A 21,515-nucleotide genomic window follows, 5' to 3' on the forward strand; every position below is an offset into this window, starting at 1 on the left:
GGGATTGGGAGAGTTGAAATCCACTTCAATTGCACTTCAGTTGGCCGACAGATCTGTGAAGGTTCCAAGGGAAATTATTGAAGACGTGCTGATCAAAGTTGATAAGTTCTATTACCTTGTGAACTTCATCGTCTTAGATACAGAGACGAAAAATGCAGAAATTCAAGTTCCAATCATATTAGGGCGTCCCTTTTTAGCTACGGCTAATGCCCTAATCAACTGTAGAACTGGAGTCATGAAGATATCATTTGGAAACATGACAGTGGAGCTGAACATCTTTGATATCAGCAGGCAGCCATTTGAGTATGAGGAGGTCAGAAGCACATGCTTAATTGAGGAAATAGTAGAGAAAACTGTCAATGAACTAGATATTGAAGACCCCTTGGGAGAATGCCTGATTGCATTGGAAGTGATATGGAACTGGACACATTATTGGAACAAGTTGACGCCTTGTTAGACTCAACTCCTGAATAGAGACGGAGACTGCAGAAATTACTTTGACATCGTCCCCTGGTCCATCTTTATTAGCAGTTGAGCCTGTCAAACGGGAGTTGAAGCCTCTACTAGACACCCTAAAGTACAAGTATCTAGATCCTACAGAATCTCTACTAGTGATCATTGCTGCCGACCTGGATAGTGATCAGGAACAGAAGCTGCTAGAAGTTTTGAGAGAGCATAAAGAAGCAATCGGGTGGTCAATAGAAGATATTAAAGGAATCAGCCCTATAGTAGTGATGCATAAGATTCATCTGGAAGAAAATGCTAAACTTCTCGCGAGCCACAAAGACGGTTAAATCCGACCATACAAGAGGTAGTTCGAGCGGAGGTAATTAAACTTCTGGATGCGAGAATCATATACCCAATCTCTGATAGCAAATGGGTGAGTCCCATTCATGTAGTGCCGAAGAAGGCAGGGATTACAGTTATCAAGAACAAGGAAAATGAGTTGGTCCCCACTCGTGTGCAGTCAGGATGGAGAGTGTGTATTGACTATAGGAAGTTAAATGCCGTGACAAGAAAAGACCATTTTCCTCTACCCTTCATCGATCAGATGTTGGAGAGATTGGCAGGCCATGAGTACTACTGCTTCCTTGATGGTTACTACAACCAAATTCCACTGGACCCAGAAGATCAAGAGAAGACTACTTTCACTTGTCCGTTCGGTACGTTTGCCTATCGCCGTATGCCGTTTGGATTGTGTAATGCACCTGCCACTTTTCAACGATGCATGATCAATATCTTTTCAGATATGGTTGAACATCACCTAGAGATCTTCATGGATGACTACGCAGTCTTCGGTTCATCATTTGGGGAGTGTCTACATCATCTCACATTGGTGCTAGTACGGTGTAAGGAGAAGAATCTAGTTCTAAATTGGGAAAAATGCCACTTCATGGTAAAATAAGGAATTGTTTCGGGGCATGTAATTTCCCACAAAGGTATTGAGATTGACAGAGCTAAGGTTGATCTGATCTCTAACCTTTCGCCCCCGCGGATAGTTAAGGAGATTTGGTCATTTCTGGGACATGCTGGATTCTACAAAAGATTCCTCAAGGACTTCAGGAAGATAGCAAGACCTTTATGTAATCTACTGGCAAAAGATGTTCCTTTTGATTTCAATGACAAGTGCCAGACAGCCTTTGAGATTCTGAAAAAGACCTTAACTTCTACACCAATCATTCAGCCACCTAATTGGGGGGTTTCCGTTCGAGATAATGTGTGATGCCTCCGATTATGCTATGCGAGTTGTTTTGGGTTAGCAAGTAAAGAAGATTCCACATGTCATATACTATGCTAGCAAGACTCTGAATGATGCACAACTCAACTACTCCACTACTGAAAAGGAGTTGTTAGCTGTAGTGTTTGCTCTGGATAAGTTTAGATCTTGCTTGCTAGGATCTAAAGTCTTAGTCTACTCGGATCATGCTGCGTTGAAATATCTATTGTCAAAGAAAGATGCTAAATCTCGTCTCATCCGGTGGATTCTGTTGCTGCAAGAGTTTGATATTGAAATTCAGGACAAGAAGGGTTTCGAGAATGTGGTAGCTGACCATCTATCTAGGCTGGTTGTAGACTTCAATGAAAATGTTGTGCCGATTGCTGAGACATCCCCTGATGAACAACTTATGCACATCTCTCAAATTACTGCACCATGGTTCGCAGATATAGTGAACTACCTTGTCACTACCCAAATGCCATCACATTGGACCAGGCAAGACATATCAAAATTCTTGGCTGGGGTGAAGTACTTTTGGGATGATCCTTTCCTGTTCAAATACTACCCAAATCAGATTATAAGGGGATGCATTTTTGAAAATGACCAACAAAATGTCCTATCTTTTTGCCATGATCATGCATGTGGAGGTCACTTTAGTTCTAAAAAGACCGCGGCAGAGATTCTTCAAAGTGGATTCTATTGGCCCTCCGTTTTTCGTGATGCCCATGCCTACTGTTCAACCTGTGATAGATGTCAGAAGTTGGGGAGCATTGGAAGAAGGAATATGATGCCGCTGAACCCGATCCTTATTGTGGAGCTGTTTGATGTTTGGGGCATTGATTTCATGGGGCCCTTCCCTAATTCTTATGGGTATCTTTTCATCCTTGTGGTGGTGGATTATGTTTCCAAGTGGGCGGAGGCCATTGCATGCAAGACTAATGATCACAAAATCGTGTTGCAATTTTTGAAGGAAAATGTGTTCGCACGTTTTGGGACACCACGTGCCATCATCAGTGATGGGGGGAAGCATTTTTGCAACCGATATTTTGAGCAACTCATGAAGAAGTATGGCATTACTCATAAAGTTGCAACTCCCTACCATCCTCAAACAAGTGGGCAACTTGAGATATCCAATAGAGAAATGAAGAGGATATTAGAAAAGACGGTGAACCCGACAAGGAAAGACTGGTCTCTTTGACTCAATGACGCTTTGTGGGCATACCGAACTGTATTCAAGACTCCAATTGGCATGTCTCCCTACCGACTCGTATATGGCAAGGCTTGTCACCTCCCTATGGAATTAGAACACCGGGCTTATTGGGCTATAAAGCAGCTAAATTTCAGTCTCACCAAGGCTAGTGATCAAAGGAAGCTACAGCTAGATGAATTAGAAGAATTGAGGAATGATGCCTACGACTGTGCCAAGCTATACAAAGCTCAGATGAAGAAGATTCATGACCAAAACATTTTGAGAAGATCATTTGAAGTTGGTCAGAAAGTCCTCCTTTACAACTCACGTCTGCATCTGTTTCTAGGAAAGCTCAAATCCCGATGGACTGGACCATTCATAGTGCGTGCAGTTTCTACTCATGGAGCCATCGAAATCGAGGATCCTAAGAATGTAAGTACTCTCAAGGTCAATGGTCAGCGGTTGGAGCCGTTCTTAGAACTGGAAATTTCGGAGAGTGAGGAATTGCCTTTGGAAGATCTTACGTCATCTACTTAATCATCAGCGGTGAAAAGTCTGGATGAAGACTATAAACTTAGCTATTATGGGAGGCATTCCTTTTTTTTTGGTATTTTTAGTCATTTTTTGTGTTGTTTCGTTTATGTTCATTTTTGTTTTATTTTTGTGTTTGTTAGGACAGGTGTTGTCACGAGTAAGTTTGGGGGTCGTCTCTTTGCTCACTCTGGTTCCTTATACCTCTTGGTATTGTATTTCTGCCTACTGAGGACAATGTGTGATTCAAGTTTGGGGGTATGGAAAAACATTTCGCCTGTTTATTTTTGTGCTTATTTGTATTGTTTAATAAAAAATAAATAAAAATTGTGCTATGTTGTTATCAAGTTTGAGTTAAACTGTAACTATGATTTGCATTTCATTAGCTCGCTTAAAGGGTTGAACACATCATTATGTCATTAGGAGTCTGAGTCCTTTGACTTATTTTTTGGTAAAAGAGATTTCACTTGTTTTGAGATAAATTTTTATGAGCACATTAGCATGTTTTCTGTGAGGTATGATGTTTGAGCTTAAGCATGTTCTCTTTGAGATTTGTTGGATGACCTATTGATGAATAACCATTGGCTTGAAAGATATAAAAAAATGAATAAATAAATAAATAAAAAAGAGAAGGAAAAAGAAAAGAAAGATCATGTTGAGTTTTTCACTGAGTAACCAGACCTCTTGCCTCATTAAGCATTGAGTGTTCGTTGTCAAAAGGTGTGAAGTTCAGTGTTGATTTATGATATGGCTAATCTGACTTCGTAGCCTTTTTGACTTAAGTTAATAAGCCCTTAGGGATGTTCTACATCTAGTGCCCTAAAGCCACCTGGCTTGGGAGTCATTGGCTTAACACTTGTTGCATGAGTCAATTAGAAAGCTTAAGGGAGTTAGACATTGCAGAGCGTGTAAAAAAAAAAAAAAAATAGAAAATAGAAAAAAAAAATGCATATCTTGCCTTGGTTGTTTCATTTGATAGAGATTTTTACAAATGTTATGTAACTTGTCTTGAGTTTAAACTAAAAGCTTCATGATTGTATGCTAATTACACTTTACACTTTTCAGAACATATAAGATCTAAATTGCCCATTTATGAGTGAATTGATTTTGGTTTCCTATTGACTGTGATGATGGTGTTTGTCTTTTTAAACTTGCTCATGAATAAGAACCATGGTTTGTGTGAAACTTCTTTCTTGTTAAACAACATAGTGCTACAACGTTTGTGGGTATCATTCCTGTTAAGCCCTCACGAGACTTCACTCGTCCACTAGGCATGCCTAGGGGCTTAAAAGGCTTGTTGCATATGCTAAATGCAATCATTTCTCCCACGAAAGAGGTTTTATGTTTTGTTTTATTTTGTTTTCATTTTATTTTTCGTTTTGTTTTGCTAAGGGACTAGCAAAAGTTAAGTTTGGGGGTGTTTGATGTGTGCCAAATATTGTATATTTGGACTCCTTAATTTACTTGTGTTAATCCTTTTGTTGTGTTATTATCTGATGTTCTGTGTTAGTTTTGTGTTTTTAGTATTTTGTAGGTCATTGAAGAAAAACTACTTTTCGGAAGAAAACATACTTTGAGAAGACCTAGATGAAGTGGTTAAGCTTAACCAAATCCAAGAAATGGTTAAATCGGATTAAAGATAAGATTGGATTAAAGTTCAGATTGGATAAAATTTCGGATTGGATTCAAATTCAAATTCTGAATATGTCTCAGTCTTTTGACTATAACTTTTCGCTCACATATCTGATTGAGGTGATTAAAGCGGCATTGGAAAGATAACTCAAAATACTACAATTAATTGTGAATAAGATTTTTCTAATTCGGACGTTTACTATTCCAAAATCATTCGGCAATTAAAGGGTACAAACCTGGACGAATTTTATCTGATTTCAACTTGTAAAACCCTAAGTTGTCTATAAATAAGGAATTATCAGATTACTTAGGGAGGCTACGAATTTCAAGATTGCAGAGGAGAAAGAAGGGAGTTTAAGGTTTTCCTAGCTTTTGGATCTCAACTTTGTGATTCTTATTTGTAAGTACTCAATTTTACATTATGAATTCAATCAATCTTGTTTTGTCTTTCAATAACATGAGAGGCTAAACCTTCAACTAAGGTTGAAGATGAAGCCTCACTTATGATTAGCAACTTTGTTTCATGTATGTAGTATTTCCCAATTTAATGGTTTAATTGCTTTATTGTTTTACTTTTAATCAATTTAATTGAATAATTTTTGGATATCTTTTGTGATTCAAGGATACATTTGATGATTTAAGATTATTCAATACAATTGATTGCTTGGTTTTCTTTGTTGAAAATTGGATTTCCCCTGTGATTTATTCTCTGGATACAATTGATGTTTTGATAAAGATTGGATATTTTCTTGTGATTTACGGATATAGTTAATGATTTGATCGAATATTGGATTTCTTTTGTGATTTGGGTTATGAATGGATACATGGGATCTTTTGATTAATTCTTTGAAGCAATAGTAAAACAAACTTAAGATTTATATGTGAGAACTTTGGGGAATATTATAGATCATGAAATTATGTTGTTATGAATTTATGAGTTCAGATTCCGAAACCTTAGTGCTTCATCATAAGATTTCAATTACTTTAAATTGCTCATGCTTTTGCTTTTTCATTCAAACAAAAAAATCTCTCAAAAATTTGGAACTAGATTAGGGTTTAATTAATTTAGATTTAAAATTGCTTTCAAGAATACAATTCCCTGTGGGTTCGACATCGCACTTGCAATCCATTAGGTACAATTGATTTGTGCACCTGCGAGTTAAATAAATTTGCACAACAGAGTCCCAATTCACCTTTACCCATCCTTGGGGAGGAGTTGTCCACTTGTTCTCCCCGCCCGTGGAATGTGCGATAGCTCCCACAACATGGACGTTCTGGAATTCAACAATAGTAGCCAACATGCATTTTACCACCTCTATTGGGTGCGGGAACTGCCCTCCATGCACCACTTTATTCCTACATAGCCATATCATCCTAGCAATCCCTGCAAATTTTTGGGCTTCCCAAATATCACATTGGCTGAACATCCCCTCTACAACTTGAAAAAAATCCAGGCCTCTGTAGGAGCTCTTTTGAAATTTCCATATGCCCTCACTCCAGACATCCATAGCCAATGCGCACTGCCATAGGATGTGGAATGCCATCTCGGCTTCTAAACCGCATATAGGGCAAAGTGAGTCATCAATGATCTTTCTCCTATGTAGATTAGCGCTAGTAGGTAGAATATCATGGCAAGCCCTCTATAAGAAATTCTTCTCTACATTTGGTATCGGCAATTTCCACAAAGTCCTCCATACCTCACTGTTAGGAACTCGAGATGAACATTTCACTTGACCAACCGCCTCCATCTCTTTTTGCATATGGTATGCACTCCACACTGAAAAGACCCCCTTTGCCGTGCCCCTCCAAATGAGTACATCTTCTCGATTTGTTCTACTAAGGGGGATGGATTGTATGAGTCTAACCTCTGCCAGAGAAAAAATCTACTCTAGCAAGCTGTAATTCCACCATTTTGAGTCTCCATCAATGAGTTCACTAACCGTGGCTGTCGGGGCTAACAAAATTGGATGGGATTGAACCATAAATGTGGATGGATTGGGAAACCACCTATCTTGCCAAATTCAGATTTTAACCCTGTTAGGTTTATTTTGGCCTTATTTAATGATCAAAATATCAGTTTGTAATTTTCCATTCTTCCTCAAATGTCGGGGTGAAGATTGGATGTTTGTTAGAGGTCTCTGACTTTCTCATTGGAAGTTGCGTCAAGACAGGCATGTAATGGGAGTGAAGCTGAAGCTACTAGTTTATCGTTAGAAGCCTCGTTAGGATAGGCATGTAAAGGGACCAAAGTTGGACTCCCTATTTTCTCATCAGATGGAGCATTAGGACGGCACACGTGATGGGGATGAGTCATTTGTTCTTCCTGTCATGACAGCACCCCTTTCCCGTTAAGACGTGAAAGACGAGAGGTACAATTTTGGTGGTATCTTGGTTTCTTCCTTGATTTATCTTCCTATTGCTCTTGCAAAAGCATTGGATATGTTTACGGAAGTGTTCTACAATGCTCTAGCACCTGGACATCTCTTGGGCATCACTTGGAAGTGATTGGGTCACTTGGGAATGAAATTCTTGTCACTTGGGCATCATAATGGGACATGTGACAAGAAAACAGTAAGTTACTGCCCAATCCCCGTCATAACGGAGCTAAATCCCATTAGGACGTAGCTGGTTTCTGCAGAAAGTTCAAAGCCATTTTTGACCTATCAAACGTCTAAATTTAAAGAAAGCCCATTAGCAACAAAGTTGTAGATCAGGGAAAGATCTTTCCATAGCCGTTGAGTTTGCATCATTTGGAACTTGGGGGAAAGAGTTATAGCGAAAATACCCTGATTGGTTTGGTTCTCCAAATGACTTTTCAGCTTTATGACAAGTTTGCCCTTTCTCTTTGTATATAGAGAAAATGATGGTCATTTGGGAAGGTTGGACCTCCAAGCACGAAAATCAGAAGGGAGAGTCTCTAGAGAAGGTTGATTACTTCTCTATGTTGATCCAAGATGGATTGGGTTGGAAGCCATGGTTGCTTTCCCCCTCTTAATGGTTGTGAAGCTTTCTTCCATACTTCACCATTGTTGTACCAAGTGGAGTTCCTGAAAAGCTTGAAGCTTTCCACCAGTTGGGGTTGGGGTTGTTGATTGGCGTATTTCCTATTCCTTTGTTCTTGATTGGCATGTTGCCTTGTTCATTCATCTACATAAAGAACGTGGGTTTCGTAAGCTTGAAGAAAAAAGTCTATCGAAGGGTCGGTGAGGAAATGCACTCGATGAAGAGGGTCAACATGGAGACAAGCTAAGAAGCTTGTTGTTCTTACTAAGTCTAGAGGACATCCAGGGAGTGATATCGTCTAGTTTGTAACTCTGAATCTTCATTTAGTGATTTCCTAGGTTTCCCTGCCCTGGAGTGGTCTTTACCTTTGATGTGTTCAAATGGTTTTCCACTTCGTAAACAAACTTTGTGTTCTGTTTGTGATGTTACTTTACATTCTGCTGTGCATGTTTTATTTTGTTATATGATTTATGTTGTGTTGAATAATACCTAAATTAATAGATAATATTTAGTACGTTTTAACTCGCAAGTGCTATCAACTTGTCACTGAATTGATATTGTGAAAAAAAGGAAATAAAAAGATAAATGAAAAAGTAAAGGTAGGGCTTTGATATCCATCACTAATCATGCTTAGATAATATAACAATATGCCAATGATCCAATCATATTATGAATACTTAATGTTTGCCAACCTAAGGGTATGGGTGCCTACTCCTTAAGCTATTGATTTCCTTAAGCAACGAATTAGGCATGAGTGTCTACCATAATTCTTTTCTTTCTTAAAGGATTTAGCATGGGTGTCTACTAAGTTGTTCTTTAAGAAAGCATAAATTTATGGAAATCGACAAACACATGAGGCCTAGGGCATGGGTGTCTACTCCCGGTTCCCATGTTGATTAACCCATGAACCCGGTGTTGATTTCTTTTGTTACTCTTATTAAACCAAGGACTCGGTCATCCAAATTGATTTAATTAACTAGTCCATACCACATGCATATAATGGCCAATCACATACATTTTTGGAATTCAAGAAAACATGAATTAATCAAGTTAAGCAACACAATATGATTATCATAAAGGCGCAAATATTGAAATATTAAATAAACATAATTAGGGCTTCAATCTAGCCTTCCTAAAGAGTTAGTTACACATAATGAAAATAAAACTAAAAAGAAAAGGGAAAGAAAGAACCGAAAGGTAGCCTCCAATTCTTCTCCCCAAAGTTGTGCCTCTTCCAAGGATGATGATTCTTAAGGTTTAGAGGTCTATTTATAGGCTTTACAAGTCCTTGACAAACTAGTAAACCTAGGAATTTCATAGGGTTTTAATCCTATTACAATTTGGAGTTGGAAAACCCTAATATGGAAATAGTAGCATTCTGGCCGCAGCTCTGATGTGTCTCCTGTGCGCGGGTGCGATCGATCGCAACCTGTGTGCGCTCGATTGCTCGTCTGCGATCAAGCCTCCTCTGTTGTGCGCTCGATCACTCATGGCAGCTTCATACTTTGTCTTCTCTGGTAGTGCGCTCGATCGCAATGGCAGGATCTCCAATTTTTCCCATTTTCTCTCTTTTGAGCCCAAATCTTCCAGATTTACTTCATTTTTTTTCCAAAAGCCTACAAAAGCGTGGAAAACACAAAAAGGAACTAAAATAACCCAAATTAACAATATTAAGGAATTAACACACATACGTTTAAGGGCTAAAATATGAATATTTTGGCACTTAATACACCCCCAAACTTATATATTGCTAGTCTTTAAGCAATACAAAACTAAAAACAAAAATGAAAAATAAAGAACGAAAAGATAAATCCATCTTTCGTGGGATATACTGTTGCATTTAGCGTATGCAACAAGTCTTTTAAACCCCTAGGAATTCCCTACAGGACGAGTGGAGTCTTGTGAGGGTTTTCCAGGAATGTTACCCACAAACATTATGCAAGAGTCCATGTTATTCCAAAAATTAAAGTATCACTTCGAAATCATGATTTTCATTCATTAGCAAGCTTAAAATGATAAACTCCATCTTCACAATGAATTGGAACCTCAAAGTGCAATTACTTACAAAGGATATGCTAAATCATCACAAGTTTGAAATTCGTGTAAAGTGAACTAATACAAAATTATGAGGCTTCCAAGTATTTCCAATGTGCAATGTTTCCACATCTCAAAGTTCACTGAAATCCCTATTAGAATGAACAACAATGGCATTTTTTTTTTTTTTTTTTTTTTTTTTCAGGTTGTGCAATGTTTGGTTCCCTTAAGCTTTCAAATTGACCCATGGCGAGTGTTAAGTCAATGACTCCCAAACCAGATGGTTTTAGGGCATTAGGTGTAGAGACACCTTTAAGGGCTTACTAACTCGAGTCAAAAAGGCTACAAAACCAAACTAACCATGACATCAATCAAATCAAAAAATTTCATCTTTTGACGTGAACACTCAATGCTTTGAGGCAGGAGGTCCAGTTACTCAATGAAAATCCAAGATACAGAAACACACATATCAGACCTCATGTCATACCTCACAAATTATGTGCTAATGTGCTAATGTGCTTGTGTGATCAAATCAAACATGTGATTTTTCAACTGTCCTAAACAAGTAACCAAACTATAGATTCCCTCATCAGATCATGTGTTCAAAATTTTAAGCTTACTGATGAATTCAAGCCACAATTCTTTTAGATTAACTAAAATTTTTAGGGTAAACATGAACATGCATAATTTTTTTTTTCTCAAATAACAAACACACAAAACAAATAGCATGAAATTGGGACAAAGTGTGTGAACAACGAGTGTGCCCATACCCCTAAACTTAAATGACACATTGTCCCCAATGTGTCTAAATAAAGGAAAGAGTGTATCTGGGAGATGGACAACATAGTCTTGGAAAGTATGGCTCATAGCACACCCCCAAACTTGAATTGAAGCACACTTGTCCCTGCCAAAATAAGAAAATACAAAAGCAAGTAAAAAGAACAAAACTAAAGATAAATAAAAAGATTAACTGAAAACTCACTAAACAAAACAAAATAAAAAGATAAACTATGGGGTGCGATGATGGGGCTGAAGTCCACAACGCAAGGGAGGATATGAGGTGAAAGTGGGGAAACAATGACCTAAAATAGGTCACGTGGCCTTCTGCCCGAGTGCGCTCGATCGCACTCACGCAATGGTGTGTGTGTGTGGGTGATGTACGCTCGAACGCAAGCATGGTGCGCTTGATCGTACTGATAGAATGTAAAACAGCCAAAATTTGGTTACTGCGCTCGTTCGCAACTCAGGGTGCGTTCGATCGCAATAACAGAATGTAACAAAAATGATCAGGGACTTGAAATACTCAAACACTAAAATAAAATAAAACACAAAGTAAAACAAAAACAAAATATAAGTAAAATAAAACAAACACAAAATAAAAAGGATATACTATGGGGTGCTTCCCATGAGCGCTAAGTTTAACATCTTCAGCCAGACGGTGGTACTTTAAACTTGAAGCACCAATCTTTCCTTCTCTTGCACCAAAGAGAATGAATCTTTTTTGCTGCAAGGTGATTCTGAGTGTCTATAGATCGGGGAGGACCACTTTGAGCTTTTTCCAACAGTTTCTCATCCGGGAGGGAATCGTGAACTGGATAATACTTAGGGAATTCATCTATCTTGATGTTCTCAATTTGCTCATCACATAGCCCCAGTAGATTTCTCTCTTGGACTCTTGGTAATTCAAGAATAGGAGCTGATGTTAAAGAAGTCTCAGTGCTCTCTTCCTTTTCCCGATGTGGTTCCTCTAGAACCTCAGTTTGCTCCTACTTCCTCTCTTCCACCTTGTTGTTCTCAAGAGTGGAACCCAATAAGGCCTCAGCTTGCTCACCTATCATGTCAAGGTCCAGATCAAATTCAAATTGAGCATTCTGCCAATGGATCCTCTAGACTTGGCTCACTACACATATTAGCTTGCTTGAGCAATTTGTCAAGATCCAGGTCACATCCAATTTGATCAAAATGCTCTCCCACCGGATCCTCAAGACTTGGCTCATTAGAAGTTTTAGCATACTCAAGTAGCTTGTCCAGGTCTAGGTCACCTCCAAATTCATCAAAGTGCTCTCCCAAAGGGTCCTAAAGACTTGGCTCACAAAAAATTTCCTCAATAGTTTCTTCATTCCCAGGTGTGGTGGTTGTTTGCTCATGATAATAAGTGCACTCATCCTTCATGTATTGTCCATGAGGAGTGGTCACCGATTGTCTTTGGCACTCTTCTTCTTCTAGGTATTGTTGAGGTCAATCGATTGGAGATGGCTCCTCTTCATGATAATGTTGAGACGAATTGATGAGAGATGTCTACAATTGAAAACATGGGACAAGTCTTAGTGGTGTGGTCAATATGGGAACATATGGCACATACCTCGACTTGTGTAACTTGCTGAATAGGAGCATTGCTATGATTATACATAGCTTTCACAAGCATGTCTAGCTTTTTCTCTATGGTAGCCATTTGAGCCTGACTTCCACCATTGGTGCTCTCTTCATTTATGTCTTTTCCTTTGAATCCTTGTCTCCCTTTAGATGGGAATTAGGAGTGCTCACTCAATGTCTCGAAGAGCTCCATGGCTTCCTCGCTGCTCTTCTCCATCAACATGCTACCACAAGCTAAATCTACAAGACTCTTGTTAGGATCATTTAAACCCTCATAGAATGCCAATACCTGATCGTCTTGAGATATATTGTGATGAGGGCATCTGAGAAGTAGCTCATTAAAGTGTTCCCATGCCTCGAAGAAAAGGTCTCCATCTCTTTGCTGGAAAGTCATAATTTCCCTTCTCAATTGCCTTGTCTTTTTGGCTGGGAAAAATTTCTTTAAGAACTTTGTGGCCATCCAATCCCAAGTATGAATAAAACCTGCGGCCAAAGAATTGTACCATCTCTTAGCATTATCTTTTAAAGAAAAAGGGAAGAGGATTGACCTGATTTCTTTTGGAGTTAAACCCTGAACATTCTGAGTCCTACAGAGATAACAGAATTCTTGAATTTGCCAATATGGGTTCTCTGTAGGTATGCCTTTATAGTGTGGGCTCATATTGAGCAATGGAGATAAATTGTAACTGCTCTGCACAATGGGCTGGAAATTAATGCATGATGGCTGGTTGAGGATCTGGGGACTGAATGAATTTTTCATAGGTCTTCGCACCGAAGGTGTATTGCTTACCAACATGATTAAAACAAAAAGAAAATTAAATAACAAAAGAAAAATAAAAGAAATAAATCAGATCTGTAATTCAAACAAAAATAAAAAGAAGTTAAAATAACAAAAATAAAAAGAGCCGTGATACAGGTTACATGGCGTGCTCAGCACGCCGTGAAGGAAATTTTTTTTTTAATATTTTAATGCAAAAAAAAATTTGCACGTGGCGTGCTGTGCTCTTTTCATTCACCCAAATAAAAATAACAAAAAGAAGTTAATATAAAAAGGGAAAATAAAACAAAATTAAAAATAAAACTTATGAAGATGTAGACTCAACTGACCCTCCATGAAATAAAAGCAAAAAACATTAGATCTACAATTCGTGCAGTAACTGTGCTGCTCTTTGGATATGTGATCGATCGCACCGTGATGTGTGCTTGATCGCACTGGTGCGCTCAATCGCCCTGGTTGGGCGCTCGAGCGCACCTCCAGAGGCAAAATAGGAACTGCAGAAAAAACTAGAAAAACAGAAAAATTTAAAACAAAAATAAATTAAAGGAAAAACATTCGAAACAAAATCAAACTATCCCCGGCAACGGTGCCAAAAACTTGTTGTGCTGAATGCTACCTAAATTAATAGATAATATTTAGCATGTTTTAACTCGCTAGTGCACATGAACAAACAATAGTATAGTGCAGCAAGTACGAGGTCAATCCCAAGGAGGTTGTTGATTTTATTTAGAATTAATTAAAAATATCAACTTGTCACTGAATTGATATTGTGAAAAAAAGGAAATAAAAAGATAAATGAAAAAGTAAAGGTAGGGCTTTGATATCCACCACTAATCATGCTTAGATAATATAACAATATGCCAATGATCCAATCATATTATAAATACTTAATGTTTGCCAACCTAAGGGTATGGGTGTCTACTCAGCTATTGATTTCCCTAAGCAATGAATTAGGCATGGGTGTCTACTCTAATTCTTTTCTTTCTTAAAGGATTTAGCATGGGTGTCTACTAAGTTGTTCTTTAAGAAAGCATAAATCTATGGTAATCGACAAACACATGAGGTCCAGGGCATGGGTGTCTACTCCCGGTTCCCCATGTTGATTAACCCAAGAACCCGATGTGGATTTCTTTTGTTACTCTTATTAAACCCAGGACTCGGTTATCCAAATTGATTTAATTAACTAGTCCATACCATATGCATATAATGGCCAATCACATACATATGAGGAATTCAAGAAAACATGAATTAATCAAGTTAAGCAACACAATATGATTATCACAAAGGCGCTAATATTGAAATATTAAATAAACATAATTAGGGCTCCACTTTAGCCCTCCTAAAGAGTTAGTTACACATAATGACAATAAAACTAAAAAGAAAAGGAAAAGAAAGAACTGAAAGGTAGCCTCCAATTCTTCTCCCCAAAGTTGTGCCTCTTCCAAGGATGATGATTCTTAAGGTTTAGAGGTCTATTTATAGGCTTTACAAGTCCTTGACAAACTAGTAGACCTAGGAATTTCGTAGGGTTTTAATCCTCTTACAATTTGGAGTTGGAAAACCCTAATATGGAAATAGTAGCATTCTGGCCACAGTTTTGATGTGTCTCCTGTGCACGGGTGCGATCAATCGCAACCCATGTGTGCTCGATCGCTCGTCTGCGATCAAGCCTCTTTTGTTGTGTGCTCGATCGCTCGTGGCAGCTTCATACTTTGTCTTCTCTGGTAGTGTGCTCGATCGCAGGGAACCTGCGATTGATCGCAATGGCAGGATCTCCAATTTTTCCCATTTTCTCTCTTTTGAGCCCAAATCTTCTAGATTTACTTCATTTTCTTCCAAAAGCCTACAAAAGCATGGAAAACACAAAAAGGAACTAAAATAACCCAAATTAACAATATTAAGGAATTAACACACATAAGTTTAAGGGTTAAAATATGAATATTTTGGCACTTAACAGTTGAGTTCCATACCTTGATTATTTAGTGATTTTGGGCATTGCAATTTATTTTCTTCATATAAATTGTTTATGCATTTGATTTGGGGGTAGAACACGATCCTCGTTGTTCTTTCAAAGCCCATTTCCCACCCTCCATATTAGGTCCTCTTGAAGCAGTTCGCACGAACTATGGATATTTCTCCAAGCAAAAGACAGTTTCTGCCCTTGTGGGGCTTCTAAGATAGAACAGTCAGGGAAATACTTGGCTTTTATAGTTCTTGCAATTAGGCTATCCGGCATCTTCCACATCCTCCAACATTGTTTTGCCAAGAGAGCTGTTGTGACAAATACTACCTAAATTAATAGATAATATTTGTTACGTTTTAACTAGCAAGTGCACAAGATCAAAACAATAGTATAGGGTGGAAGTACGAGATCATTTCTACGAGGATTGTTGATTTTGCTTATAATTTATTTTATAAATTAAAATACCAAAATTATCACGAAATAAATATTATGAAAATAAATAAAGATAAATGAAAAGTTAGGGCTTTGATATCTACTACTAATCATGCTCAATAATATACCAATATGCCAATGTTCTGATCATATCAAGAATACTTAATGCTTGCCAACCTAAGGGTATGAGTGTTTACTCCTTAAGCTATTAATTTTCCTAAGCAATGAATTAGGCATGGGTGTCTACTCTAATTCTTTTCTTTCTTAAAGGATTTAGCATGAGTGTCTACTAAGTTGTTCTTTAAGAAAGCATAAATCTATGGAAATCAACAAACACATGGAACCTATGGCATGGGTGTCTACTCTTGGTTTTCCATGTTGGAAAGAGGAAAACACTCATGCAATAGGTTGGTATAGCTTGAATCACCGCCTTCAGCAAGATTTTTTTCCGACTTGAGTGAGGAATTTTAATTTTCAGTCTTGGAGTCTCTTCCATACACATTCAAGGATACTTCGAAATGCAGCTGTTCTCGACTTTCCCACAAGCGTTCGTAGATCGAAATATATGTCAAATCGTTGTGTGGCTTGTATCCCGGATGTTAGGTTTTAGTTTGGCCTTATTTAATGTTCATTCTTATATTTCTTGTTGTTTAAAACTTTAGGGAATAGCTTTTTAGGTCATCATGGATTGTTTGAAGAAGCTACTATTTCCCCGTTAGAAGTACCATCAGAACATGACATGTAACAGAGAGTTAATGGATTCTTGTTAGGAGTGCTGTTAGAACGAGACATGTAATGGGGAGTTACTATTTTCCCGTCAGGAGTGCCGTTAGAACGAGACATGTAACAAGGAGTTACTATTTTCTTGTCAGAAGTTCTATCAGAACGAGACATGTAATGGGGAGTTACTGTTTTCTCGTCAGGACAGGACACGTAACGGGAGAAGAGTTGAAGCAACTGTTTCCTCGTCAGGAACCTTGTGATGGCAGGACATGTAAGAGCTAAGTTGAAGCTACTGTTTTCTCGTCAGGACGGGACATGTAAAGGGACCAAAGTTGAAGCTACTATTTTCCCTTCAGAATGGGCGCTACATGTTACAAAGAGGAGACAAGTATTCTTCCAGTCAGAACAAGACTGCTTTCTCGTTATGATGTGGATTTCTTAGATCCATGAATTTGGCCTTTCCATAACCCAGAACTTGTATAATGCATAACAATTTAATACGCATAAAAGCCCGACATTACTTTTAGGCATTTAGCTTCATACTACAATTCCCCCCAACTTTCAGACCTAATTAGAAATTTCCCAAATTAATATGATTTCAAGCTTGGAATGCAATGGGTAGGACAAAACCTTAAAGAGAAACTAGAGATTCAACAAAATCCCATTCAAGAACCCTAATTTTCAGACCAAAATCAATGCCCCACAAATCCTCACAATTTATAGCTTCCATCCCCATTAGTATAACGAAAATTACAAGAAAAGACTAAAGCTTTTACCTCACAAGCACCCATGGCCGAAACCCATATAAACTTCCTCACTTTCTCTTTTCTTATTCTCCTTCTTCTTCTTTCTCACGGCCAGCATCACCTCTCTCTCTCTCTCTCTCTCTCTCTCTCTCAATCTGCAACTCTTTCTCTCTCTAGCTCGTTCTCTCTCTCTCTCTCCTTGTCGGTGTGGTGTGTGTATGTGAGAAGAAGGGAAAGACAAAAGAGAAAGAAAAGAAAGAAGGGAGGGGGAGAGTGCACGTGAGATGAAAGAAGGGAGAAAGAAATGGGATAAGGGGATAAGGGATATCCCACATAGCCAATCGTAGCCCGACATGTGGCATTAGTTAGATCTCCTTTTTATTTAAAGCCCCATCTTTTATAAATTGCTATATTACCCCACCTCATATTAATTCTATCTTTTTTGTTCTCTTTAATTTCCCACACTACTTTTATTTATTCTAACCACAACTTATCTTTACCATTAATCATTTACCACACTATAACTTATTATTACACTTTATTCTTCTAATACCATTAACTTATTTTATTTATTAATCGATTGTCATACTCACATCATTATTAGTTAAACTCTTTATCACTTAAAACTTATATTACATAAGTATATAATCATTAAATAATATTGTTAGTATATTATTATCACACAAATATTATTATTATTAATCAATCTCATATATATCTCAATTATGATAAAGTCATTATTATTATTATATCTATTATTCTAAATTATCCCATGTGCAATTTATCCCATTAATTAATTTAGATTACTATGAGGTTAGTATTAAGCTTAATTATTTTCTCAAGTCTTACAATCATGTCCTCTCTTGAACAAAACCAAACTCTTGAGACACAGCTGATAAGTGCCAAATATTACATATTTGGACCCCTTAATTTGCATTTACTAAGCCTTTAGCTTTATTATTTTCAGATGTTTTGGTTAGTTTTTGTGTTTTTGTGTTTTGTTGGTTGCCAAGGGAAAACTGTGCCTTTAAAAGGAAAATACATTAATTCTAGGGCTTAAGACACTTCAGGGAGCATTGGCAGCAAATCTGGATCGAGCGATGATTCGCACCCGGTGACTCCTACTAAAAAGGCCATATCTAGAGTTGTAGAGCTTAGATTGAAGCGATCTTGGTTTCATTGGAAAGCTAACTCAAAGATCTACAAGGTCATATTTCACAAGAGTTTGCTAATTCTACAGGTAGTGCACTCGAGCGCACATATTTTATGATCAAGCGCACTCGGCCAACCTCACAGCGCTGAAACCCTAAAATTAACTTATAAATATCATTTTTTTCTATTGTAAACGTACAGAGATGCGCCGGGGGCACCGTACTTTGTCAAAATTCGCGTTTTCTGGATTTTTGGAGCTTTGAACTCCAATTCTTTTGTAAGTACTTTAATTTGAATGAACAAGGTAAGTATTTTACTTACTGGGCAAAAGATACTATTTTTAATGTATAAAAGATGTTTTGGTTGAATGATTGGTGTAAAGTGTTTTGTGATACTATGTCTATGTAATGATGTTTCATGAGATGTGTTGGATGAATGTTTGATTTAATGTTTTTATGAGCTTTTATGGGTTTGCAAGATATTGTGATGATTATGTTGTTATGAGTATTGGATGGCTTGCATGGTTTATGACATGATGCTATGATTTTTATGTTATGAGTTATGATAGTATAAGAGTTCAATGTTTTGTTAATATGAGCATGAACATGGCTTGAGCATTAAAATGGAAACGAGGTTCAACTCCAGTGGTGATTGAGTGTGGTCTCACTACCGTAGAGCTGGCCCATGCATAACGGAAACGGGGTTCAACTCTGGTGGTGATTGAGTGTGGTCTCACTACCGTAGAGCTGGCCCCATGTGATGTACAAATTTAATTGTACTCGCAAGTGCACGAGTCATGTGCAATATAGCGTGTGTGCAAGTGCGAGGTCGATCCACAGGGATTTGTGTTGTGTAAACCAATTTCTATTTAAACCAACTCTATTTTAACCTAGTTCCAAATTTCGTGATTTTTGTGTGCAAAAATAAAACATAAACTAAAGAAAATGATGAAATAAAATTGTAAAGAACACTAAGGTTTAAGAATTCACTTTGCCAAATCTTAACTCTATATTCTCGTATTTGTTCCTACAATAGACAAACTATTATGCTCAAACTGTTGTTCGATGTTTTACAAATATCTAGTTTAAATCATTCAATGAATCCACCCATTTTTGCAAATCACAACAAATATCCGATTTGAAATTAAATCATCCTATGTATCCGTTTGGTTAACGAATCACAATGAATATCCGATTTCAATCGAATGATTTGATGTATCCGAAGGATGAAACACATAAAATATCAAACTCCAACACATAACAGTTCATCACATTCAATTAAAAGATATAAATCAACCAATTGAATGAAAATCTACAACATCCTTATTTAAAGTCAAAATTGTATAAACAAAATACGAGAATACATGAGTTTGTCAACGACGAAGCTTTATCTTCAACCTTAGTTGAAAGATTTAGTCTCTCATGATAACAAAAACAATCCACAATTCAATTGACATCATGAGAAAATAAAACTTACAATGGAAAAAATGAAGCAAACGCTCCAAAAACCCAAAAAACACGAATTTTAACAAAGTACGGTGCCCCCGGCTCGTCTCCGCACGTTTACAATGGAAAATAATGATATTTATAAGCTAATTTAAGGGTTTTAGCACTGCCAGGTCGGCCAAGTGCGCTCGATCGCACTCTAGGTACGCTCGATTGCACTCGTGCAACATGTATGTTGCTGCGCAAGGCGCGAGTGCGCTCGATCGCACTAAATGTGCGCTCGAGCGCACTTCTAGTTGGAATTAGCCTACTCTTGTGAAATATGACTTTATAGATACTTGAGTTAGCTTTCCAATGACAGTAAGATCACCTTAATCTGAGCTATACAACTCAAGATATGACATTTTTAGTGGAACTCGTCGAGTGCGAATCATCGCTTGATCCCAATTTGCTACCAATGCTCCATGAAGTGTCTTAGGCCCCAGAATGAGTTGTAACTATCACCTTAAAGCGGCATTTTTCTCTTAATAGCCTGCAAATCACTAAAGCACCAAAACTAACCAAAACATTAGAAAATAATAAAGCTAAAGGCTTAGTAAATGCAAATTAAAGGGTCCAAATATGCAATATTTGGCACTAATCAAATACCTCCAAACTTACATTTTACTAGTCTCTTAGCAAAACAAAATGAACAACAAAATGAAAGCAAGAAACATATGTCCGATGTCGTGGAAGAGACGATTGCATTTAGCATATGCAACAAGCCTTTTAAACCCCTAGGGATTCCTAGAGGACGAGTGAAGTCTCGTGAGGGTTTAACAGGAATGATACCCACAAACATTTATGCACTATGTTATTTGATAAACAAGGACTTCAACACAAACACATGGTTTTTAACATTATGAGCAGGTTTATCATAGTGATCACCACAATCACATCATCAAGACAAGCACAAATCATTCAACTCAAAGATGGAAATTTGAGAAAACACATGTTCCAATAAGTGCAATGTGAGACTAACATAAAATCCGGAGGCTTCAATTTATTCTCAAACTTGGGTGTACTTTATAAGTGATAGGAATTTGCTCAGATGAAACAACCAAGGCTTAATTTTTTATTTTTATTTTTTTTTTTTTTGTGTAGGCTGTGCAATGCTTAACTTCCTTAAGCTTTCTAATTGACCCATGTAACGAGTGTTGGGCCAGAGACTCCCAAACCAAATGGTTTTAGGGCACTAGATGTAGAAACATCCCTAAGGGCTTAATTAAACAAGTCAACTAGGCTATGAAGCCAAACTAACCATACAACCAACCAGGTTAGGTTTCTCATCTTTTTACGCGAACACTAAATGCTTTGTGAGGCATGAGGTCCGGTTACTCAATGAGAAGCTCAAACTGATTTGATTTTTTTTAAAACAATTTTGTTTATTTATTTTATTTTTAATTTTCAAGCCAAGGTTTCATCACACTTCATCTTGCCTATCTCAAAATACACCCTAATCAAGTCAAATCTTATACCTCATTGATTCTGTGCTAGTGTGCTCGTGGTGATAAACTCGAACATGTGAAATCTCTCTAATCCAACAATGAATCAAAAGACTCAAATTCCTATTGACATGCTGTGTTCAAAATGCTAAACAGACCAATGACATGCAAACCACATAATATGTGTTACCCTTGCTTAATCAATAACATAGCAGATTTTTTTTTTTTTTTTTTTTTTTAACAAAACAACACGAATAATCAAGGAAAAAGACAGAGAAATGTCTACCCCACCCCCAAACTAAAATGACACATT

The 21,515-nt window shown here is 37.5% G+C and overlaps 1 non-coding gene across 1 annotated transcript; it reads left to right on the plus strand.

Moving 5' to 3' along the window:
- Positions 1-12,784: 12,784 nt before the first annotated feature.
- On the plus strand, positions 12,785-12,891 carry LOC132185976 (small nucleolar RNA R71). The gene has a single exon (XR_009440662.1). It is a non-coding gene; the product is annotated as a small nucleolar RNA R71 (small nucleolar RNA).
- The last annotated feature ends 8,624 nt before the right edge of the window (positions 12,892-21,515 follow it).

The sequence above is a fragment of the Corylus avellana genome, chromosome ca6 (genome assembly GCF_901000735.1).
Source record: "Corylus avellana chromosome ca6, CavTom2PMs-1.0".
Lineage (NCBI taxonomy): Eukaryota > Viridiplantae > Streptophyta > Magnoliopsida > Fagales > Betulaceae > Corylus > Corylus avellana.